Raw genomic sequence first — 26202 nt, 5'->3', positions numbered from 1 at the left:
GTGGGAGCTGTTCTGCATCACAGCAGCAGGAGAGGCAGCTGCAGTGGAAGGAGAACTCGGTGTAAGGCCTGACCCCACCATGTACCAGCCAGGGGCCCTGCTTGAGGACTTGGCCTCAGTTCCTTACCTGGAACTTGTATGACAGTAACTTCAGAGGAGACCACAATCTCAGATGATTATCCTCAGGTCATCTCAAAGGCTTTTTTTCGCTGTGAATGAGCCTAGGAAAGCGCCCTCTGAAAATGCTCTTTGAGGTTTTCAAACCTACTATCCATCAGAATCACATGGGGTGTTCAATGCCAAATAATACAACTCAGTGGGGGATAAGGGCCCGCAGGTGGTTTGTAACTCACCTGGTGCTTCTGATGCTTCGTGTGCTTTGGGAATCACTGTTCTAGACCATGGGGAGAAACTCCTGGGGATCTTGTCAAAAGGCAGATTCTCAGCCATGAGGTCCAAAGTAAGTCTTGAGGTTTGTTTGTTTGTTTTTGAGATTCTGTGTTTCTGAAAGACTCACCGATGGTGCTACTGGCTGTGCATCAATGCCACTCATAGCATAATCCAGGCAACACCCCAGCAGCTGCAGCAGTATCGTTTGGGAGCTTGTGAGGAATTCAGAATCTCAGGCCGCACCCTAGACCCACTGAATCAGAATCTGCAACTCAAAGTGATTCATAAGCACCTTGAAGTTTGAGAAAGATTGTTCTAGAAGTGACTAACTGATCAGGGAATCAAGGTTGAAAGAGGAATGGGAAGACAAGTCTGGGTTCCTTAAAGCAGAGTCTAAGTTAGAGAAGGGCAGAGATTTTCACCTCTTTTAGTTACTGCCATATTTGTGGGCCTGGCACATAAGAAGAGCTCAATAAATATTTGTCAAGTGAATGGATGAGCTAAGAATCCAGTCTCCAGGGCCAGGTATGAGGCTAGAGTGGGGCCAGTAATCGCCATGACTAGACGCCAGCTTCTGGGGTCCAAGTCTTTCTAGCCCTCTGTACAAGACAAGACTGGTCCTGATGCTGGCACAGAGCAGAACTCACAGCCATGGGAGGCAGGAATATATTTAGTTGTCTCATCTGTGAAGATGAAAAGGTTATATGAAACTGCTGCCAAAAAATACGCTGGTCTTCTCAAGTAGGTCCGCTACAAGAACCAGGGGCTGAGCCAACCAGTGTGGTATGGGTGGCCAAAGGAGCCCCAGCTCCAGAAATAACTCTTCTGGTCTGGAGGAGGGAATCCATGAAGCTGCCTCCAACATGTTTATAGCGGGTAGAATTTAATTACACTCAGCAACAATTCTAGTATACCTCCTCTTCCTCTGTTTAAAATGGATATCAGTAAGACCTACCCCAGAGTCAAAGGCAGCCAGTATGGCTTTTGTGAGTTGGGGAAATAGTAGATCCTACAAAAGACAAACGTGTTTGTTATTAACTAGCCTTAGAGGAACAGAGCAATAATTCATATTTGAAGTAGTCTTCAAGGGTGTCAGTCTGGAAGAGAAAATGTTTCTCTTTGTTTTTCCTATGTGTACTATTATCCAGAATTTCTGCATCATCCTAACAATAGAAGGTAGAATTTCAGTCAAAGGAAATCCTTTTCATCCTGCCCTAGGAACAAATTGGGCTGAAGATTTATGACAGATTCTTCAAAACACCATGACCTTTTCCCTAATGATTATTTTAAATATACCGTGAACATGACAGAATGCCTTCTAAAGCAATGTCATTTTTATCATCAATTTCATTTGCTTGATTCCTGCAATGAATTGAATAGTAACTGTGCATTCCCTAGGGTTCATCTACCTCTGTCTTGAACTGGGGTCCATGTTTAAGGTAAAGTAAAATGACCACGGTAATGGCCATACCAGTCATGGCAAAGTTTACATGAATAACTATTTTCCTTTCTTTAAAAAAAAGTTTATTTATTTATTTGGCTTCCCTGGGTCTTAGTTGAAGCCTATGGGATCTAGTTCACTGATCAGGGATTGAACCCAAGCCCCCCTACATTGGGAGCATGGAGTCTTAGCCATTGAACCACCAGGGAAGTCCCCATGAATAAATAACTGTTTTCAAAAGAATAATAATTTTCCATCATGACTTCCTCCCCTTCAACCCAATCCTCAACCTAATTTCTAACTGTTCCAGAGAGGCGGGTCCCACAGAGGGACAATCCTCTGAATGTCTTGGCAGCATCTCCTGGGAGGATGGTCCCTGCCCAGCACCCAGTCCCCCAAGTTGCCAGATGCATATAAGGAGGGATCATGAACTCCGACACTGGACTCACTGACTGCCAGAAAAGTGATTTAAACTCCTGTACTCCACTGTCCTGGTGTGAATGTATCATTGCACCTTTCTTGCCTTGTGAAAAGAATGGCTAATTAACTTTTCAGTTGTTTAGGAATAGCATCCAATGGCAAGTTGCCATAGTCATGCAAATTCTCAGTCTTTTAGGGCCATTTTGAGTGGGTCTGTGTTTCTTTTTTGTTGATCGAGAAAGACAGCGAGTTGTCATGTTCACAAGGATGACCTAACTGAGCTTCTGTGGTTTGGGATCCTGCCTGCCTGTGTTTCACCCTGGTTTGCCTCCAAGGCAGAAGCCTGTGTCTCTAGCCAGGAGATTGTGGTTAGTTTCCTGGCCTCCGACCGAGGTGGGGACACACCTGCACCCCTGAGGGAGGGAGAGCCTGTGGAGGGTCCATGAGGCCAGAGCTGAGTCACTCAACTGGGAGACATGTCAAACGGCATTAGAACATCAGTTTGGCACTTAAGGAACAAGGGCCCACACAAAAATTCATCTGTATGTTAACAATCTAGTTCATTTTCAAACTAAATCAAGAATAGAGATTCACTTGTTATCACCTATGCCAGCACTGGAGTTTGTCCTTCATGTGAAATCCTCCTAGGAGAAACCTCAGCTTCACCCACAGATCCAAGGCTCCCCACCTGATGTCATCACAGGCTGCTCTCTATTACTCCTACAATGCACAGTCCTGTTCCAGGACCAGGCAAATTCAGAAAACCCCACTGCAAGTCATCATCTTAGATTTTGCTACCTAAATCACTTTTCTTTCTCAAAAAAATTATTTGAAATGTAACTTGAATAAACCTGAGTCCCCTTCCTCCCTTAAGTAGTTCAATCTTCACATGGTATCCTATTCAAAAGAAACATAAATTGAACTCCAAATGCCTTAAAAATCATGGAAACCTTTGAGAAGTTTTCTGAGAAGTGGCCATTTTTCTCACCCAAAGTTCCATTCAACAGCCATGCCTAGCCCATTCTCTCTCCAGAGAATGGCTTTCCCCTTTATCTTGTAGATTAATTTAGCCTCTTTGATGTCTACCATCCTAGCAACCATCTAATTCAGCCATAAGAAAAGGCTGGGGGTGAGGGGCAGGGAGGACTTGCCAAGCAGCCCAGAGTCCTCCCATAGAAAGCCAGAAGGGAAGAAAGACTGTAACTACCTGTGCCTCAGGGTCTTGGCCCAGAGGTGGGAAGAGGGAAAGAAGGAAAAGGATGCCCATAGTGCTCTTAGGACCCAAGGGACCTTCTGCATCCTGAAGATGGCAGCCTCCTGAACAGAGCTGGGTCCCCACATGAATGCCCTGATGCTCACCAGCAGGCAGAACGCAGGCAGTGAGATCCTCAGGCCCCTCCACAGGGTCCTGGGACTACTTAACCCAAACAGAGGTAATCACAGCAATCTGCACATGTCTGTCTCTCTGTGAAGCAAGGGATTTAAAGGATTCAGGCATTTTTGATATAATGTGATGTGCAGTCAAAAGGGAAAATTGGGATCCACATCCAGCTTGATTTTCATGGCAGTAAGCCATTCCAAATGAAGGAGGCAAAACCTTTCGAAAGATGTCTTCTGTGATTCAGAATAACTGAGTGCAGTTTAATCTGGTGCATGGTGAAGTTAAAAGAGCTACAGGACTGCTTCAAGTGTGTTTTGCAGTTTTCAGAGTTACTAATTAGCTCCATGACATTAAGGTTAATGAGATAAAACATCTATAAATCAAGATGACGGCCGAATCAAGAATAAAGCCCCCAACTCCTGCTCCACCATGAAAACACTCCAATTTCACTCTTTCAGGCTGTCCATTTGATTAAATTTGATTATGTGTGAATATATACAAATGTAATTAGAACTACCTTGCCCAAAGCTCCTTTCTAAATGTATTCAGTGCCAATAAGACAGCAAGTCAGTTGTTAACTATTAACAGAATGAACTGCTTTGATGAAAGTCTAGGAGTGACACTTCCCAAAGAGAAAAAACCTGTGTGTTAGATTAAAAAATATGTTCCTAGACTCCTCTGGTGGTACAGTAGATAAGAATCTGCCTGGTAATGCAGGAAACATGGATTTGATCCCCAGTCTGGGAAGATTCCACATGCTGCAGAGCAACTAAACCTACGTACCACAACTTCTGAGCCTGTACTCTAGGGCCTGGGAGCCACAACTAGAGAAGCCCCTGCAATGAGAAGCCTGCACACCACAACTAGAGAGTAGCCCCCACTTGCCACAACTAGAGAAAAGCCTGTGCAGCAACAAAGATCCAGCATAAATAACTTTTTAAAAGAGAAAAAAATACGTTCCAAAAAGTTTGGACATAAAACAAACTCTGGAAAATAAAATTATGGATTTTATTGACTAAAGCTATAGAGGAATTGGGGATTTAGAGAACATTCTGACGAATCCTTTTGTAATCTGAAGGATTCTATGCCACTTAAACTCTCTATTTGTACATGTGGGTTTTTCAAATTGTTATGAGCCTAGGCCCTGGAGTCAGGAGAATCAGGTTAACACCTTGACTCTACCACTTACTAAGCCCTGTGTCCTTGGGCAAATTACTTCTGTGCCTCAGTTTCTGCATCTGTAAAATGGGGATTATAGTAGTTTATCTCATAGGGTTTTAGTGAGAATGAAATGTGATAATTCACATAAATCATTTAGCATAGGACCTGAAACATAGTAAGTACAAAGTAAATTATGATAATTACAAGGGACGTAGAGCCCAACTGGACTTCAACTTTCCTTCTTGAGCCTTTTGCAGGGAATACAGAGCCTTGACGCATGGGTTTAGTAAGACAAAGTTCCTTGGAATTTATGATGGAGGCATAGTTTAAGTGCAATATTTAGCCATTTTCCTTTTGTTGAGAACTTGATGCACTTCCTTTTTTTCCCCTCTCACTAACTTAAAAGATTAGTTACTGTGTTCTGGGCATCCAGATCCCTGGGAGATGGAAAGTAGCCCAGAGACTCATTCATATTTGATAGATGGGCCCTGAATAGAAATGGCATCCCTTGGGGCACATTTGGAGGCTTTGGCTATACAGAGGAAATTTCCCCATCTTCTGATGCTCTCTGATCCTTTTGACTGGATCCACTTCCTCCTGGAAGAGCTGGTGGGAAGCATGGTCTGGTGGGAGCAGATTCTCAAAACGACTATCCTACTCCTGGAGGATCCCACTGTGTGTGTGCGCGCGCGCACATATTCATGCATGTCCCCGCATTGTGTGTGTGTGTGTACTCACACATGTCCCCACACCATGTGTGCATGTCCTTACACTGTGTATGTGGACTCGTGCATGTCCCCATTCCTAGCAAGGAAGGATATTCTCTTAAGCTATAAGATTAAAGAGCTCCAAGAGTAAACGTATAATACAAAGTGTCAATTACTGGCTCTGGTGACCAGAGAATGAACCCCATTTCAATTACAGGAAGAGAAGAGGAAGCTGAAACCCTGCAAAGAGTAGGGCCCTGAAGCCGTTGCCCAGGTCAGCCCGGCCCAGCCCAGCCAGCCGACTTTTGCTTAGTTAATCTTCGAAGAACACAGGCTTGAGCCTGCCTATTGCATCAGTTGCTCCCCAGCTGCCCTTCCCCGCCCCACCCTGGAAAGTGGTAGGGAGAGCTATGTAACAGCCTGTGAGGCAACCACTCAGTCAGGGGGACGTCTGGAAGAGACTGTCTCACTCCTTCCAGCCAGGCCCCACCCAACAGGCACTCCTAATCCAAGTCCATGAAGGGAAAGCACATTTCGGGCCCAGAGTCCTCCCAGCTGTCCCAACACTACACGCAGCCCTTTCTACCTCCACCTGGACATCATGCGGTGATGGACAGGACTTCTGAGCCTTCTCTTTTGGTCAAAGTGGGGGTCTAGAATCTCAGAATGTTAGGTCTAGAAGACCTCCGAGGGCACCTGAACCAACATTCCCATTTTACAGACGATAAAATTAAGGCCCAGAGAAGCAAAATGACTCGCCAAAGAGCCCACAGCTAGACTGCATCAGCTTGCTCAGTCTATAGCTCACATCTCCTCTCTCTCCTTGCACAACCTCAGAAACAAAGAACCGAAGTATTTGGACTTGAGAAATCTTTGAATGGAAGACAACACCAGAAATGAGTGCTCTGAGATCTGTAAAGTCATTTAAGACGGAGAGTAGGATGCTTAGGAGATTCTAAGAGTGAGGCTGAAATCCATTCTGAACCTGTGCAGAAGAACACCTTAATCCAAGTCTTGCAGGAAAGCAGGCCAATTTTAGGCTGATCTGGACAGGAGCAGACTGGGGAAGGGAGGGTCCCATTCTGGAGCAGTCTCAGAAAGCCTAACCAATGCCTGGCTCTTCCCCCAGCCTTCAAGTCCCTGGAATACTGGGAAGTCTCAGGTCCACTAAGGCAGGTCATCAGCTTCCAGGTTGAACTCAACTACCAGGCCCACTATGGGGGCCCACTATGGGGGCCCAGGATGCACAAAGAAAGCATCCATCAGCTGAAGGTATGAGCATGGGACTCCAGGGCATTGGGTGGAGATCAATAACTACTGACAATGTATGCTGATTTAAAGGGTATATTGAGATTTGGACCATAAAACTGAGCACTGAAAAACTGATGCTTTTGAACTGTGGTGCTAGAGAAGACTCTTGAGAGTCCCTTGGACAGCAAGGTGATCAAACCGGTCAATCCTAAAGAAAATCAACCCTGAATATTCATTGGAAGGACTGATGCTGAAGCTCCAGTACTCTGACCATCTGATGTGAAGAGCCGACACATTTGAAAAAACCCTAATGTTGGGAAAGACTGAAGGCAGGAGGAGAAGGGGGTGACGGATGAGATGGCTGGATGGCATCATTGACTCAACAGACAGGAGTTTGAGCAAACTCTGGGAGACAGTGAAGGATAATGAAGCCTGGAGTGCTGCAGTCCATGGGGTGGCAGAGTCGGACAAGGCTGAGTGACTGAACAACAACAAAAGCTACAGCTACACACAAATCCACATACACATTCTTTTAAAAAAATCATTTTATTGAGGTATGACTGACACACAAAAAGCTGAAGATACTTAATGTACACAATTTGATGAGTTTGGAATACACACATATTCTTTATTTACGTGTAGTTCCACCAATGATCAGTCCAAGAGGAGTCCAGCTTCCTGGGTCACTTGCATCTGAGAAGTGCAGCCTCACTGAGCTTTTTTTTTTAAATTTTTTAAAAAAATTTATTTATTTTAATTGGAGGCTAATTACTTTACAATATTGTATTCTCACTGAGCTTTAGCTGATGAAGGATCAACATCGGCTCCCGCTCTCTCTGGGACCTTGTTTAAGAACTACCTTTTTTGGTTTTTAACCCAAAGGCTACCAGCAACACATGATGTCCTGCAGTTTTTAGGCTTTTCCTGGACTCTGGAAACCTCATGCTGAGTCTCTCTCTGAGCCTGACAGTGATTTAACAGACACTTGTGCTATTTATCTGGCACCTGTGACTTTGCTGAAGGCATCTTCTTTAACTGATTTCTAGAACTGCCCACATTCTCACAGCCCTTCAGGACTTGAGAGCTCAGCCATTTTCTCCTGGTGACACCCAGGTCCTGAGAGATTAAAATTCTTCAATCCACCTTTCTGATTCAGGGGGGCTCTACTTTTTTTTTTTTTTTTTTTTGGTTGCATTGGGTCTTAGTTGCAGTGTGTGGGTTTAGTTGCCCTGTGGCATGTGGAACGGGGGCATCCAAGACCGGGGCATCCTCAATCGAAGCCATGTCCCTTGCATTGAATGGCAGATTCTTAACCACTAGACCACCAGGGAAGTCCCTTAGGGCTCTACTCTTACAATGCAATTACTCACCTTGAATTTCTTATCATTATCTCAAAGGGGCAAGACGCATTTTTCCTTTTTTTCAGCCTGCTGCACACAGGAGATTTTCCAGCTGCTGGTTAAATGCTGGGCTCCAGCAGGTACCAATGAGCACAACACCATCCACATCAGGTGTGCTCCTGGGAGAACCATGAAGTCCACATGAAAACAGTAGGACAGGGCTTTACTGTGTTCATGGGGCTCCCCCATTTGGTCACCAAGCCACTCGCTGGTGCACCTAGGAAGTCACCCTGACATATCACCCTCCACCCCTCCTCAGAAGGATGGGGAGTTATCAAGAGCCTGTGAATCAGGCAAACCCACAGAGAGGGGCAGGGGACACATAGGAGCTCACAGTGGGGACAGAGACAGCTCACAGTGGGGACAGGGACAGGTCCTGTGAGCAAGAGCGTCTGGCACAGTTACAGTGAGGAAGCAGGCGACAGGAGAGGAATCGGGGAGAGGCTCAGATTAGGAGCTTCAGGCAACCGGAAGGGGTCCAATCCAACATCATTAAACAGTTTTCTATCTTTTGCCTAATTAAGTTTCAAGAGTCAACTCAAATGTTTGATCCCATTTTCTGCTGCCAAAGAAGAAGATGACAAGAGGATAATAGCTGACCCAAGGATCTGGAATTTGGAAATGACCAATTTCCAAGTACGGGCAAAATTCTTGAAAAATGAGTACATATACTCCATCTGCATCCCAGTCCTACCATGGACAACGCAGTCCAACAGAGAGCTGAATAACAGAGCGTAAAGGGAAATTGGAGATGAGATCATTTAGTCAACATCCTCATTTTACAGATGTGAAAACTGAGACCCACGGAGGTGCTCAAAATCACTGTCAATAATTGTAGAACCCGTGGGACTAGAACTCTGGCTCCTAACTCCCAGTCAATGTGTTTTCTTCCCTTTTACCCGAGGGGCTAGGTTTCTATCATGATCAATTCAAAGAAATAGAGGAGAACAACAGAATAGGAAAAACAAGAGCTCTCTTCAAGAAAATTAGAGATACCAAGGGAACATTTCATGCAAAGATGGGCTCGATAAAGGATAGAAATGGTATGGACCTAACAGAAGCAGAAGATATTAAGAAGAGGTCTCAAGAATACACAGAAGAACTGTACAAAAAAGATCTTCATGACCAAGATAATCATGATGGCGTGATCACTCACCTAGAGCCAGACATCTTGGAATGTGAAGTCAAGTGGGCCTTAGAAAGCATCACTACGAACAAAGCTAGTGGAGGTGACGGAATTCCAGTTGAGCTATTTCAATCCTGGAAGATGATGCTGTGAAAGTGCTGCACTCAACATGCCAGCAAATTTGGAAAACTCAGCAGTGGCCACAGGACTGGAAAAGGTCAGTCTTCATTCCAATCCCAAAGAAAGGCAATGCCAAAGAATGCTCGAGCTACTGCACAATTGCACTCATCTCACACACTAGTAAAGTCATGCTCAAAATTCTCCAAGCCAGGCTTCAGCAATATGTGAACCGTGAACTTCCAGATGTTCAAGCAGGTTTTAGAATAGGCAGAGGCACCAGAGATCAAATTGCCAACATCCGCTGGATCATGGAGAAAGCAAGAGAGTTCCAGAAAAACATCTATTTCTGCTTCATTGACTATGCCAAAGCCTTTGACTGTGTGGATCACAACAAACTGTGGAAAATTCTGAAAGGGATGGGAATACCAGACCACCTGACCTGCCTCTTGAGAAACCTGTATGCAGGTCAGGAAGCATCAGTTAGAACTGGACATGGAACAATAGACTGGTTCCAAATAGGAAAAGGAGTATGTCAAGGTTGTATATTGTCACCCTGCTTATTTAACTTATATGCAGAGTACATCCTGAGGAACGCTGGGCTGGAAGAAGCACAAGCTGGAATCAAGATTGCTGGGAGAAATATCAATAACCTCAGATATGCAGATGACACCACCCTTATGGCAGAAAGTGAAGAGGAACTAAAAAGCCTCTTGATGAAAGTGAAAGAGGAGAGTGAAAAAGTTGGCTTGAAGCTCAACATTCAGAAAACAAAGATCATGGCATCTGGTCCCATCACTTCATGGGAAATAGATGGGGAAACAGTGGAAACAGTGTCAGACTTTTATTTTTTTGGGCTCCAAAATCACTGTGGATGCTGACTGTAGCCATGAAATTAAAAGACGCTTACTCCTTGGAAGGAAAGTTATGACCAACCTAGATAGCACATTAAAAAGCAGAGACATTACTTTGCCAACAAAGGTCCGTCTAGTCAAGGCTATGGTTTTTCCCGTGGTCATGTGTGGATGTGAGAGTTGGACTGTGAAGAAAGCTGAGCGCCGAAGAATTGATGCTTTTGAACTGTGGTGCTGGAGAAGACTCTTGAGAGTCCCTTATACTGCAAGGAGATCCAACCAGTCCATTCTAGAGGAGATCAATCCTGGGTGTTCATTGGAAGGACTGATGCTAAAGCTGAAACTCCAATACTTTGGCCACCTCATGCGACGAGTTGACTCACTGGAAAAGACTCTGATGCTGGGAGGGACTGGGGGCAGGAGGAGAAGGGGACGACAGAGAATGAGATGGCTGGATTGCATCACTGACTCGATGGACATGAGTTTGAGTGAACTCTGGGAGTTGGTGATGGACAGGAAGGCCTGGCGTGCTGTGCTTCACGGGGTCACAAAGAGTCGGACACGACTGAGCAACTAAACTGAACTGACTGAGGTTTCTATCGCAGAAGCCATTGCAATTCAGGGGTAAAAGTTTGCCTTGGAGCGCCCTCCTCTGGCTCTGGGCAACCACTGGAGTAGCTCTGAGGATGTAGGCCTGGGTTCTTGGAGTTGAGTCTGGAACAGAATCACCTGCAGTAGTTAAAGTTTCTGATTCTATAGGTCTGGGGTGGGGCCCAATGATGGGCGTGTCTAACCAGTTCCCAGGTGATGCTGATCCAAAGATTATTGAGAATCTCTGGTATAGGCAGAGATCTTGCAGTAAGAATACCCGGGTTCAAGTTCCAGCTTTGCCATACACAGACTCTAACATTGAACATGACGTAGATTAATCTCCTGGCATCTCAGTCTCTTCTTCTTATAATAACCACCCATCAGGTAAATGCATAAAATAAATAAATCAGATATAAAATTACCTGAGGAGTGCTGTACTGATGCTGTGTGAATACACAGACTCACAGATATATGACCTCTGTCTGGAGAAATAGCACTGTGGGCCAAGAAATGGCCATGGTAACAGAAGTGTTCTCTTGCTCTCTCTTTTTTTTTTTTTTTTTTAACATTTATTTATTTAATTTGGCTGCGCAGGATTTTAGTTGTGGCATGTAGAATCTGGTTCCCTGACCAGGGATTGAACCTATGCCCCCTGCATTGGGAGGACAGAGTCCCAACCACTGGACCACCAGGGAAGTCCCCAGAAGCATTCTCTTAATGCTACTCAAAATACCATGAATCTAGCAGAAATGGTGTTCATTCTAACACAAATGTTGCCTGAAGAATTATTAGCCTGGCACTGGTTTACCAAAGTAAAAGACACGGTCCCTGCCCTAGAGGAGCCACTAGGAGGAAGATAAACATGCAAATCCCAATAATTACCCTACTGGGTGATGAGCCAGGGAAGGAAGCCTATCCCTTGGAGCACAGAGCAATCAACCCTGTGTAAGGAGTCAAGTAAGGCTTTGAAGAGGCAGTGAGTAGGGTCTTGAGGGATGAACAGGAATTCTTTGAGCAGTGTCAGTGGGCACTTCAGCAGAGGAAACAACACGCACAGTAGCCACAGAGGTGTGAACGCACATAATGCGTCCAGGGAAATAGTGTAGTTCTGTGTTGCTGGAGCTCAGTCGGTCTGGAAAAATGACAGAAGAGGGGTTTGGCCAGGAAGGCTGAGGCAAGATTTTGCAGAATCCTGATGCCAGGCTGAGGAGTTGGGACCTGATCCTGAGTCTGATGGGAACCCATTGGAAGATACCCACCTCCACCCTGGAAGAGTCCTTGGAAAAAGTCCTTAATGAATCCCCAAGATGAAGATTTATGAGCCAAGGGCCTTCACCACCCTCCTCAGCTCCCCCAGTGCCTGTAAACCTCCTCTGCCAGGAAGCCAAGCCCAGAAACGCCTCCTGAGCTGGGTGGGGGCCCTTGGGAACCTGGAAGGCACGAGGAGCAATGGGGCAGCCTTCCACCTCTTACCTTCATCAGATAGGCCCCACTCTCCCGAAGGTTTCCTCATTCCCTCTCCCCATGGGGGTGGAGTCACTGAGAGGACAACAGGCTGTTATCTCGAGCTAAGAAGTCTGGGAGGTGCAGGTGCCTTGGAATTGGGAGAATGAGTGCGCTCGGGCAGGTAGGCAGGCAGCCGCTGACTGCAATCCAGGAAAAGGTCTGTGGCGACCTATATGTGGGTAGCAAGCCCCTGGCCTCACTGACCTGGCTTAGGTCCAGAGAGCTTGGGAGCTGAAAGGAGCCTGAGAGGTCATCTATCCCAGGTGCCTCCTTTAAAGATGAGATAAACACTCAGTGGTCAGGTTAACTGCCCGTGATGACTGTCTATCCCTCTTTCCCTACTTCTGACTCCAAGATGTAAAATCTGAGCCAAAGGGAAACTGGTGCTTTCTGTGTCCTGACCTCCCTCCCTCCTCCTAAAGTCAATCCCAGAGCACACACCTCACCCCTTTATCCGCACTCCCCACCCACACCCACCCTGCCCCCCAGCCAAGCCCCTGGCCTTTATTAGACCCAGGCTTTTGCTTCCAAATGGGTAGATACTGAAATGTGTGGGAGAAAGTGGTCTCTACTATTTTTGAAAACTGCAATGGTGAGAAAAGGGAACAAAGTGCTAGTCTAAACTGTGTGGGTTTGGGTTTTCATCCCAGTTCCTCTATCTCCCGTGGAGGGGGAAGCAAACTGCTCTTGTGGGAATAATCCCTTTTGTTTTTAGGCAAATATTTTAATAGGATTTTGGGTTATGCAGGGATAAAACGTAAACCTATTCTGGAAAAGAGACAATGCAATTCAGAACAATGTGAAACTACAGACTCTGCACCGTAATTATAAAAGGTGGCTTTCTTATGGAATGAGTGGCAAATCATCAGGGTTTATGGGGAGTTTTCTGAATGCTGCAGCCTGGCCTTAGCTGTGCTTTGGGGACTTGAGAGTGGGGCCTGTGTCTACAGTGGGAGAGAGCTGGATTGAGTGGGTGATGGGCAGGGAGGGCAGGTCTGCATACAATTCCCAGATTTCTCACAAACCTGGAGGAGGGAACCCCAGCAAGATCATGGCCACTGGCTCTGCTTCTCTTTGTTTGGGGGTTTTGATTTGTTCCTCCCTCTGGCAGAGCTACAGAAAAGAAACCGAGCTTCTAAAATGACTACAAAGCCAAGTGAAACTGACCCATCCACCCCTGGTACCCCTGCCACTGTCAGCCTGGAGCAGGAGAGCACCTCCATGACACCAGAACCTTACCCACCTTTTCACTCTGCTCTTTGATGAGGCCTAGTGTCTGATGGAATGTGGCCAAAACTGACAGAACCTCTCAGACCCTAAAATTCTTATTTTGGAAAATCTTTTTTTACAAATACTTTACTTTGAAAAGGTAAAAAACTTTATTTTGAAAAATTTATTCTAGGGAACTGGATCATCCTGGGATTAAGGGTGCGTGTCCTGCCAGGCACAGGGAACTGGGCTTGAGTCAGTAACCAAGGGAAGGAATGGGCATTAAGAGGTTACATGGGGACTTCCCTAGTGGTCCAGGGGTTAAGAATTTGCCTTGCAGTACAGGGTACCCGGCTTCCATCCCTGGTCTGGGAACTAACATCCCACATTCCACATGCAGCAGAGCAATTAAGCCTGCCTATGCACCACAACTCGGAGAAGGCAATGGCAAGCCACTCCAATACTCTTGCCTGGAAAATCCCATGGATGGAGGAGCCTGGTAGGCTGCAGTCCGTGGGGTTGCTAAGGGTCAGACACGACTGAGCGACTTCATTTTCACTTTTCACTTTCACACGTTGGAGAAGGAAATGGCAACCCACTCCAGTGTTCTTGTCTGGAGAATCCCAGGGACGGGGGAGCCTGGTGGGCTTCCGTCTATGGGGTCACACAGGGTCAGACACGACTGAAGTGACTTAGCAGCAGCAGCAGCATACCCCACAACTATAGAGCCCACGTGCCACAACAAAGATCCCACAAACTACAACTGTAAGACTGGATGCAGCCAAATAAACAAACATTTTTTTAAAAATAAAATAACAGCTATGAAGGTGCAAAATGATTCTTAAAAAATGGGGGGTAAAGGACTTCTGTCTTATATTAGTATAAAAATTATACTATATTAATAAGAAAACATAAATGTATTATGATATATTTATATTTTAACATACATATAGTATAAAATTTAAAACAATTTACAACAGAAAAATTTATAATATATAGTAACATGCTACTTTATAGAAAATATAAATAATACGTGAACATGTAAAAACCATAAATATCACCAAACCTAACCCCCCCAAAATGAATCGATGTCAACATTTGGGATACTATCTTCAGATCTTCCTCTATGCATATAAACAAATAAACAGATAACTAGATATACTGAACATCCACCCATGCTTATTTTATAATTCCAATAAAAAAGAACACATTATTTTCCAATAGTTCTATTAATAGCAATGGTCCCAGGACCAACTCTCACTGGCCCAGCTTGGATTCTAGACTCAAGGAACTCTGAATTTAGAACCTACAAAAGTCAATTTAACCTATAAGATAGCTTAAAATGAACTAAATATTTACTTTCTCAAGTTGTTATACTTAATGAAATAAATGAGATCATGCATGTGGAAGATTTCTGCAAATATCAGTGATTACTAAAATCATTAATTACATGTATTATTAATATCATCACAACCCTTTCGAAATCATCCTTCTTCCTCCCTTCTTCTTGCTTTATCTAGTTTTCTGCTTTTCCTCTTCCTACCAAGTCTCCATCATGTCTGGGCTAACCCGGCTGTGGCCGACTGGTAAGGAGACCATGTGCTATTTATAGCAGTGTTTCCTCAGGCAGTGTGGTGTGTGGTGATGTGGGAACACACCATTTAAGGGATACTTCTCTCTCATTGCAGCCCACGTGGCTTCTGAGAACTTTATCAACAGTGAGGAAGAATGTAGAGAACATACTCCTCTCCTCGCAGCAAAGGCAAGCTCTGCCTTTTATACCACCTGGTCAACCATTTACGCATAGATCTGGTAGAAAAAGAGTTTGTTACTCAGGGATTGTCTGAAATGATGCATTCCTGTCAGCAGACCTACAGAAGGACATTTCAGCTGGAGAGAGACTAGAAAAAAATCAGTCAACCCAAGCCTGGAGAGGACATCGGTGTGAGAATCTGCATTTTAGTTTGGCAAACCGAAGATTGGCAGCAGATCAGGGACTATAAGGACTGAGTGCATAAAGTCCTTTATGGAATCTTGGACATGTTAAATAAGTAGTTTGGGAATAATTAAATTCCTGCCTTAAAAAGCAGGTGGTTGACAATACATGTACACTGGAATTGAATAATTAAGTAAATGAATGGCAGATGGTGAGAGTCAGGTTTCTTATTGTTGCAGTAGGTGTTTACAGACAAACAGGAGAAGGATAGAATGATCCATGTGGTAATGACTGAGAGCCATAAGTGGGAAATCATGTATAACTTGATATAATACAGATGTTACATATGGAAATGTTTACAGATATATGTACACATACAGGGGTGAGTGTACACACATCTGTTTCCTTGCTGTGTCAGCCTACAGGATCAAGAAGCAATGAAATCCCAGTAGCAACAAGCTCACCTACTGCCCAGAACTTGGTTTCTAATACCATTTTTCAATAAAAGGACTTGAAGAAATGGTTGATCTAGTATTGGGGCAGGAAATATACAGAATGATACAGGAGCATCTTCAGTTCAGTTCAGTTCAGTCGCTCAGTTGTGTCCGACTCTTTGCGACCCCATGAATCACAGCACGCCAGGCCTCCCTGTCCATCACCAACTCCCAGAGTTCACTCAAACTCATGTCCATCGAGTCGGTGATGCCATCCAGCCATCTCATTCTCTGTCGTCCCCTTCTCCTCCTGCCCCCAATCCTTCCCAGCATCAGAGTCTTTTCCAGTGAGTCAACTCGTCGCATGAGGTGGCCAAAGTATTGGAGTTTCAGCTTTAGCATCAGTCCTTCCAATGAACACCCAGGACTGATCTCCTTTAGAATGGACTGGTTGGATCTCCTTGCAGTACAAGGGACTCTCAAGAGTCTTCTCCAGCACCACAGTTCAAAAGCATCAATTCTTCGGCGATCAGCTTTCTTCACAGTCCAACTCTCACATCCATACATGACCACTGGAAAAACCATAGCCTTGACTAGACGGACCTTTGTTGGCAAAGTAATGTCTCTGCTTTTTAATATACTATCTAGGTTGGTCATAACTTTCCTTCCAAGAAGTAAGCGTCTTTTAATTTCATGGCTGCAATCAGTATCCGCAGCATCTTACAAAGCTCAGAACTCCACAATGATGGGGTTTGGAGTGGGTACAGAACACAAAGGAATACAGAAGCCAATGGAAACAGCTCCTAAGGGCTAAAGCTGTAGCAATTTGAACAAGAAAATAAAGTATTATTGTATTATAACCCAAAGTATGAAATGAATATTCATGAGTACATCCTGATACAAATAAAAAATTGAATAATTAGATAAATGAGGGAGAAAAGATGAACCTCCATATAGAATAATTCCAAATAACTTCTGTATTATAGATACTCTGCCTTCAAGGAGATGGAGAAGTCATGTTGATATATGTGTTCTTGATATAATAGCAGTGGTCTTCCTCTCCCCAGAATCCACACCCCAGTCAGATCATGAGAAAAACATTAGACAAATCCCAATTGAATGACATTCTATAAAATACCTGACTGTCAATCTGTTAAAGTCATCAAAATCAAGAAAATTCTAAGAAACTGTCACAGTCGAGAGGAGTCTAAGGAGACATGACAACTAGATAACATAGTATCCTGGATGTGATCCTACAACAGAAAAGGGAAATTGGAGAAAAACTACAGAAAACTGAATAAAGACTGGACTCTGTTATTCGTGGAGTCACAAAGAGTCGGACACGGCTGAGAGACTGAACAACAATAATGGTGTACCAACACTGGTTCATTAATCACGACAAATGTGCCATACTAATGTACAATGTTAATAATAGAGGGAATTCGGTGAGGAGTATATGAGAACTCTGTGCCATCATTGTAATTTTTCTGTAAATCTAAAACTATTCTAAAACAAAAAGTTTATTTAAAAAAAAAGGTACCATACACCAAAATGTTAATATTGATTATTTCTGGATGGTAGGATCATACAAGTTTGCTTCAAATTTTCTACAAAGTATGTACTATTTATATAATCTGAAACCATTTTTTAAAGTAGGTATGAACTTCCAGTTAGAGATAACAAACCGATCATGTATCTTTATCTCCTCTTCCTCCACAGACTTCACAAAATTCTTTTTAAAGTGTAGACTCATGAGAATACAGAGGGTGGAAATGAGGACGATTGAGTTCAGTAATTTGGGGCTAGAAAGGAATTCCCTGCTGGTCCAGTGGCTAGGACTCTGCTCTTCCAATGCAGGGGGGCCCAGGTTTGATCCCTGGTCAGGGAATTAGATCCCATATACCCTAACTAAAGATCTTGCAGCTGCAATGAAGATAGAATATCCTGCGTGCCACATAACACAGCCAAATAAATAAATCTTTTTTAAAAGAAAAAAAGAAGAAGAAAGAAAGTGGCTGGGAGAATGGTAACAGAGTCACCAGAATAGAGGAAGCTAACACTTGAAGGACCTGGAGAGGAACAGATGGTGATGAGTGAGCAGACTTCTCCCCACAGAGCCCAGAGAGGCAGGGGACTTAGAGGCAGCAGGTTCTGCAAGAAGCGAGTTTGAAGCATGGGATTAGACTCTAGGGAACTGGCTGGAAGAGATATATGAGGAAATTACAACTCTAGATACCCTTCCATTACACGGTCAGGAACCATGCCTGTACCAGAGAGTGGAGGTTTCTCTTGAGAAATTGAATCAGAGCATCCCCAAATGCCGGGATTCCAGCAAGAAAGAAGGGCAGGTTTCTGATTAAGTGTCAGTTCCTATCAGAATAGTAGGGCCCTCCACCAAACTCCTTCCCAGAAAGGAACTTTCAGGCATATGTCCCCTGGATAGAAGAGTCACTGAAAAAAAATTTACCTGTCCCCGAGAGAAATCCTCAAAGTATTGGCTTTTCATGGTTCCCCAATGAAATGGCCTGCGGATGAAGCCCACCAGTCAAATCTTTGCTCACACACACAGCTGTCAATCACACTGATCCTCATTGTTATACAGGACTGGACAGCCTGAAATCACCAGAAATCTACAGAAAGTATCACACATGAAAGACAAAGACTAAAGCAAATAAACATTAAAATAGAAAAGGAACTCACAAGAAATAGAGATAATTTAAGAAAATGATTTTTTTAATTTTAAAATTTTATGAATATATTTAATAGCCTCAGAGAGCTAAAAGAAGATACACATCCATGAAAAAGAATTGTTGAGTTGTTCAATTGTAGCCGACTCTTTTGCGACCCCATGAACTACAGCCTGCCAGGCTCCTCTGTCCATGGGATTTTCCAGGCAAAAATATTGGAATTGGTTGCCATTTCCTCCTCTAGGGGATCTTCCCCACCAAGGGATCGAACCCAAGTCTCCAGGTCTCCTGCACTGCAGACAGATCCTTTACCACTGAGCCACTGGGGAAGCCATGGTGTAAAAAAAAGGAATAATCAGAGAATGAGCAAGAGCAATTAGGAATTTTAACTAGATAGTTAAAATTAAAACTTAAACAAAAGAGTAGGGAAATAAACTTGAAGATATCTCCTACAAAGTAGAATAGAAAGACAGATGAAAATTAGGAGAGAAAGAGTATTAGAGGATTATTCAAGTTCTGACATCTGTATGCAGTTTCAGGAAAGAGAAAGCAAAGGATAGTAAATTATTTAAAAAATACTAACAACGTAAGAAAATTTCCCATTAGTGAAAGAGATAAATATCCAAATTGAAAATACCCACTGAATGTCCAGTAGAATGGAGGGAAAATGCCAAGGAATAACTTGAATTTCAGAATGCCCAGATAAAAGAAATAACATCATAGCGTCTAGAGAGAAAAATCACATCGTATGTGAAGCAGTAAAATAGCTGGGGCATCAGACACCTCAACAGTGGTACAAGATACTAGAGGATAGTAGTGTTGGGAACCCAAAGTTCTGAGTGAAACTATTTTAATCCTAGAATTCTATACTTATCCAAATAAAGGCTATGTGTAAGTGTGGAATAAGGATATTTTCAGATATGTAAGAACTCAAAAATTTTACCTCCCACATACCTTTTCTTAGGAAGATAGTGAAGGGTGTGATTCACTGAAATGCAAGACTGAGCCAAGAAGGAGGAACAAAGAAATTCCAGAAAACAGAAGAACAATTCAAAGGAGAAGACTGATAAAAAGAAGTCCTAAGATGACATCTGAGCCCCAGGTATAGAGAAAAACCCATTCAACCTGAAGCAGGAAAACAGAGGATTTGAGGGTTGGGGCAGTGGAGAGAGAATAGTGATAGATTATTTGATACATTTATTTATATGGGGAGAAAAACATTGTTAGATATTTAACAGATACATAAAGAACATTTTTTCATACTGTTCATGGGGTTCTCAAGGCAAGAATACTGAAGTTGTTTGCCATTCCCTTCTCCAGTGGACAGTTTGAAAAGACAAAAAGATAGGACACTGAAAGATGAACTCCCCAGGTTGGTAGGTGCCCAATATGCTACTGGAGATCAGTGGAGAAATAACTCCAGAAAGAATGAAGAGATGGAGCCAAAGCAAAAAGAACACCCAGTTGTGGATGTGACTAGTGATGAAAGTAAAGTCCGATGCTGTAAAGAGCAATATTACATAGAAACCTGGAATGTTAGGTACATGAATCAAGGCAAATTTGAAGTGGTCAAACAGGAGATGGCAAGAGTGAACATCGACATTTTAGGAATCAGTGAACTAAAATGGACTGGAATGGGTGAATTTAACTCAGATGACCATTATATCTACTACTGTGGGCAAGAATCCCTTAGAAGAAAGGAGTAGCCATCATAGTTAACAAAAGAGTCTGAAATGCAGTACTTGGATGCAGTCTCAAAAACGACAGAATGATCTCAGTTCGTTTCCAAGGCAAACCATTCAATATCACAGTAATCCAAGTCTATGCCCCAACCAGTAATGCTGAAGAAGCTGAAGTTGAATGGTTCTATGAAGACCTATAAGACCTTCTAGAACTAACACCCAAAAAAAATGTCCTTTTCATTATAAGGGACTGGAATGCAAAAGCAGGAAGTTAAGAAATACTTGGAGTAACAGGCAAATTTGGCCTTGGAGTACAGAATGAAGCAGGGCAAAGGCTAATAGAGTTTTGTCAAGAGAACACATTGGTCATAGCAAACGCCCTCTTCCAACAACACAAAAGAAGACTCTACACATGGACATCACCTCAATACTGAATCAGATCGATTATATTCTTTGCAGCCAAAGATGGAGAACCCCCATACAGTCAGCAAAAACAAGACCAGGAACTGATGGTGGCTCAGATCATGAACTCCTTATTGCCAAATTCATTAAATTGAAGAAAGTAGGGAAAACCACTAGACCATTCAGGTATGACCTAAATCAAATCCTTTATGATTATACAGTGGAAGTGACAAATAGATTCAAGGGATTAGATCTGATAGAGTGCCTGAAGAACTTGGATTGAGGTTCATGACATTGTACAGGAGGCAGGGATCAAGACTATTCCAAGAAAAAAAAATGCAAAAAGGCAAAATGGTTGTCTGAGGAGACCTTACAAATAGCTGTGAAAAGAAGAGAAGCAAAAGGCAAAGGAGAAAAGGAAAGATATAAGCATCTGAATGCAGAGTTCCAAAGAATAGCAAGGAGAGATAAGAAAGCCTTCCTTAGCGATCAATGCAATGAAATAGAGGAAAACAATAGAATGGGAAAGACTAGAAATCCCTTCAAGAAAATTAGAAACCCCAAGGGAACATTTCATGCAAAGATGAGCACAATAAAGGCCAGAAATGGTATGGACCTAACAGAAGCAGAAGATATTAAGAAGAGGTGGCGAGAATACACAAAGAACTATACAAAAAAGATCTTCATGACCCAGATAATCACAATGGTGTGATCACTCACCTAGAGCCAGACATTCTGGAATGAGAAGTCAAGTGGGCCTTAGAAAGCATCACTACAAACAAAGCTAGTGAAGGTGATGACATTTCAGTTTAGTTCAGTCACTCAGTCATGTCTGACTCTTTGTGACCCCATGAATCACAGCACGCCAGGCCTCCCTGTCCATCACCAACTCCCAGAGTTCACTCAAACTCATGTCCATCGAGTCGGTGATGCCATCCAGCCATCTCATTCTCTGTCGTCCCCTTCTCTTCCTGCCCCCAATCCCTCCCAGCATCAGAGTCTTCTCCAGTGAGTCAACTCGTCGCATGAGGTGGCCAAAGTATTGGAGTTTCAGCTTTAGCATCAGTCCTTCCAATGAACACCCAGGATTGATCTCCTTTAGAATGGACTGGTTGGATCTCCTTGCAGTCCAAGGGACTCTCAAGAGTCTTCTCCAGATGAAATTTCAGTTGAGCTGTTTAAAATCCTAAAAGATGATGCTGTGAAAGTACTGCACTCAATATGCCAGCAAATTTGGAAAACTCAACAATGGCCACAGGACTGGAAAAGGTCAGTTTTCATTCCAATCCCAAAGAAAGGCAATGCCAAAGAATGCTCAAACTACCGCACAATTGCACTCATCTCACATGCCAGCAAAGTAATGCTCAAAATTCTCCAAGCCAGGCTTCAAAAGTATGTGAACTGTGAACTTCCAGATGTTCAAGCTGGATTTAGTAAAGGCAGAGGAACCAGAGATCAAATTGCCATGATCCTCTGGATCATGGAGAAAGCAAGAGAGTTCCAGAAAAACATCTACTTCTGCTTTATTGACTATGCCAAAGCCTTTGACTGTGTGGATCACAACAAACTGTGGAAAATTCTGAAAGAGATGGGAATACCATACCACCTGACCTGCCTCTTGAGAAACCTGTGTGCAGGTCAGGAAGCAACAGTTAGAACTGGACATGGAACAATAGACTGGTTCCAAATTGGGAAAGGAGTACGGCAAAGCTGTATATTGTCACCATGTTTATTTAACTTATATGCAGAGTACATCATGAGAAATGCTGGGCTGGATGAAGCATAAGCTGGGATCAAGATTGCTGGGGGAAATATCAATAACCTCAGATATGCAGATGACACCACCCTTATGGCAGAAAGGGAAGAATTAAAGAACTTCTTGATAAAAGTGAAAGAGGAGAGTGAAAAAGTTGGCTTAAAAACTTCAGAAAACTGAGATCATGGCATCTGGTCCCATCACTTCATGGCAAATAGATGGGGGAAACAATGGAAACAGTGACAGACTTTATTTTTTTGGGCTCCAAAATCACTGCAGATGGTGACTGCAGCCATGAAATTAAAAGATTTTGCTCCTTGGAAGAAAAGTTATGACCAACCTAGACAGCATATTAAAAAGCAGAGACATTATTTTGCCAACAAAGGTCCATCTAGTCAAAGCTATGGTTTTTCTAGTAGTCATGTATGGATGTAGGAGTTGGACTCTAAAGAAAGCTGAGTGCTGAAGAATTGATGCTTTTGAACTGTGGTGTTGGAGAAGACTCTTGAGAGTCCTTTGGACTGCAAGGAGATCCAACCAGTCAATCCTAAAGGAAATGAACCCTGAATATTCATTGGAAGGACTGAGGCTGAAGCTGAAACTCCAATACTTTGGCCACCTGATGTGAAGAACTGACTTGTTGGAAAAGACCTGATGCTGGAAAAGATTGAAGGCAGGAGGAGAAAGGGATGACAGAGGATGAGATGGTTGGATGACCTCACCAGCTCAATGGATATGAGTTTGAGCAAGCTCCAGGAGCTGGTGATGGGCAGGGAGGCCTGGAGTGCTGCAGTGTTTGGGTTCACAAATAGTCGAACATGACTGAGTGACTGAACTGAACTGAAATGAAAGAACATTTTGAACATAAGCAATAGCTATTAAAAAGAAACTAAGCAAAACAAAAACTGTGACAAATGTTAACTGCAAGAAAATCACAAAGTCAGAGGGAATATGATTATATAATACTATTTTTCAGCAGTAAATGATATTTACAAAATCATAAGATAAGCATTTGCAATGGGGGGAAGGAGGCTCTGCTGTGTCCCAGGATGTGGGTCAAGTCCCAGTGTTGTATGGTTGCACAGTTTCACATTTGACTACTAATTTTTAAAATCACGTCTACACTTATATGGGAACATGAGAAAGGGGAAATGTAAGAGAACTAACACCTCAATTACCATGGAGAAAATCAACAGATAGTATCTGGCAAGTCCATGCATACAAGGCAAAGCAAAGTCAAGACCTAACTGATTTAACCAGCAAAGATGTAATTAGCCACCTTGAGACTTAGACAATGTTTTACTCACATAGACAGCAAAGGAAGAAGCCAAAGATGCCAGCTCCCTGTGCTCCTGGTCCCATATACCAAAAAGTCAAACAAACTGAAACAAAGGGGGTTGGATGACTGAAACATGAATTGTGGGATGGGCATTAACTGTGGGCCCAGTTCTAGACTGTGGCTAAGCAGTTCTACACTCTGTAGCCCTATTCTGAGGTGTGACACTTCAGTGATTTAGAAAACAGAAGTATGGACTGTTTTCTAGATCATAATCAGAAACATCAAAGAGATAAATAGATGGGATAAGATAGAAGTGGCAAGAGTCCGATAGTAGGAATTCTGGAAGAAAGTGAAAAGGGTGACAAAAAGTAATTTTTTTTCAAAGAATATGTGAGAATTTTCCAGAAATGAGATAACAAACGGGATATCAAAAACATTATTAAGAGAATATCAAGAATAAATTTTAAAGTTTTGAAGTCAAGAGAGAAAAAGAAATGATTACCTAAAGCCTGGGGGTGTGGAGACAAGAATACTGGAGTGGGTAGCCATTCCCTTTTCCAGGGGATCTTCCCAACCCAGGGATCAATCCAGGGATCAAACATGCAGACAGATTCTTTACCATCTGAGCCATGAGGGAAGCCCATTATGAGATGGCCCCTAGTAAATCCTTTCAGTTGGATTAAAAAAGGGAGTGTGGACAGCATGCCACAGGAACAGATTAACTCAAATTATCTATAACAAAGTCTAGAAAGAGAGGCAAGTCTCCAAAAGAATTATGGGTACAATGCTGGACACACAGAGTTGACTGAAATCAAACAGTTCTTTAAAAAAAAAAAAGGCTGTTTTTGAGAAAATTGCATCACCAAAAGAACTACCAACCTGTACAAAAAGAAACTGTGATGGTTTAGGATATAAAATGTCCTTTGAGTCCACACCAGAGAGTGAGTGCCTCCCTAAATTTTGTTAATGAGATTTAAAGAATTGTTAGCACCGAAAAGCTGACTAATACATTATGGAAATGTTCTAACGTAAGCAAAATAAAGAAAATAGTATAATGATGCTCCCTATACCCGTTATAGAAGTTTCAATAATCAGCAGCACATGCTGCTGTAATGTTATTTCAGCACAAGTAACGTTATTTAAGCTCTATCCCCACTCACTCCTCCGTCTTTGTCTTAGATTATTTTGAAGCAAGTCCAAGATTCCTTATTATTTACACTGTGAATATTTCAGTACACGTCCAGAACAGCTAAGGACTCTCTTTAAAAATAACCACAGTGTCATTATCACACATTTTTTTTTTGCCTTGAACCTATTCTTTTTAAAAATGGTGGTTAAAAAAAATACATAACATAAAATTTACTATCTTAGTCATTTATTTTTAAGCACACATTTCAGTAGCGTCAAGTATTTTCACCTTATTATAAACAGATTTCCAGAACTTTTCATCTCACAAAACCGAAATTCTATACCCATGAAACAACAGCTAATCCCTGGTAACCACCAGTCTACTTACTGTCTCTATGAATTTGACTATTTTAATTACTTCATATAAGTGGAATCATACAGTATTTGTCCATTTGTGACTGGTTTATTTTACTTAGCTTAATGTCGTCAAGGCTATGGTTTTTCCCGTGGTCATGTATGGATGTGAGAGTTGGACTGTGAAGAAAGCTGGCCGCCGAAGAATTGATGCTTTTGAACTGTGGTGCTGGAGAAGACTCTTGAGAGTCCCTTGGACTGCAAGGAGATCCAACCAGTCCATTCTAAAGGAGATCAATCCTGGGTGTTCATTGGAAGGACTGATGCTAAAGCTGAAACTCCAATACTTTGGCCACCTTATGCGACGAGTTGACTCACTGGAAAAGAGTCTGATGCTAGGAAGGATTGGGGGTGGGAGGAGACGGGGGAGACAGAGAATGAGATGGCTGGATGGCATCACCGACTCGATGGACATGAGTTTGAGTGAACTCCGGGAGTTGGTGATGGACAGGAAGGCCTGGTGTGCTGTGATTCATGGGGTCGCTTAGAGTCGGACATGACTGAGCGACTGAACTGAATGTCGTCAAGGTTTATCCATGCTGTGGCATATACAGTACACGTCCAGAACAGCTAAGGACTCTCTTTAAAAATAACCACACTCTGTGTATAAACCACATTTTGTTTATTCATTCATCTGTCAGTGGATATTAGGGTTGCTTCCGCTTCTTGGCTGTTGTATCACACTGAAAATGTTTTTATCAAGTTTGTTTTTATCAAATTGTATTTGTTCTATATATCTTTTAAGTCTCTTTTAATTTGTAAGCTTCTTCCTTTTTTATTCTTCATATATACTTACATTATGTATATTAAATATTATATTTATTATATGTTAAATACATTTAAAATTCTATTTCTCTATTATATCTATTGAATTGTATCTTTTTTTGTAGAATTTGTGGATTTTGGTCTGGATTTTGATGATTGCCTCTT

This window comes from Moschus berezovskii, chromosome 11 (assembly GCF_049115385.1).
Source record: "Moschus berezovskii isolate FMDL1 chromosome 11, NW_MosBer_1.0, whole genome shotgun sequence".
NCBI classification, from domain to species: Eukaryota; Metazoa; Chordata; class Mammalia; order Artiodactyla; family Moschidae; genus Moschus; species Moschus berezovskii.
This window is presented reverse-complemented; position numbering follows the sequence as displayed.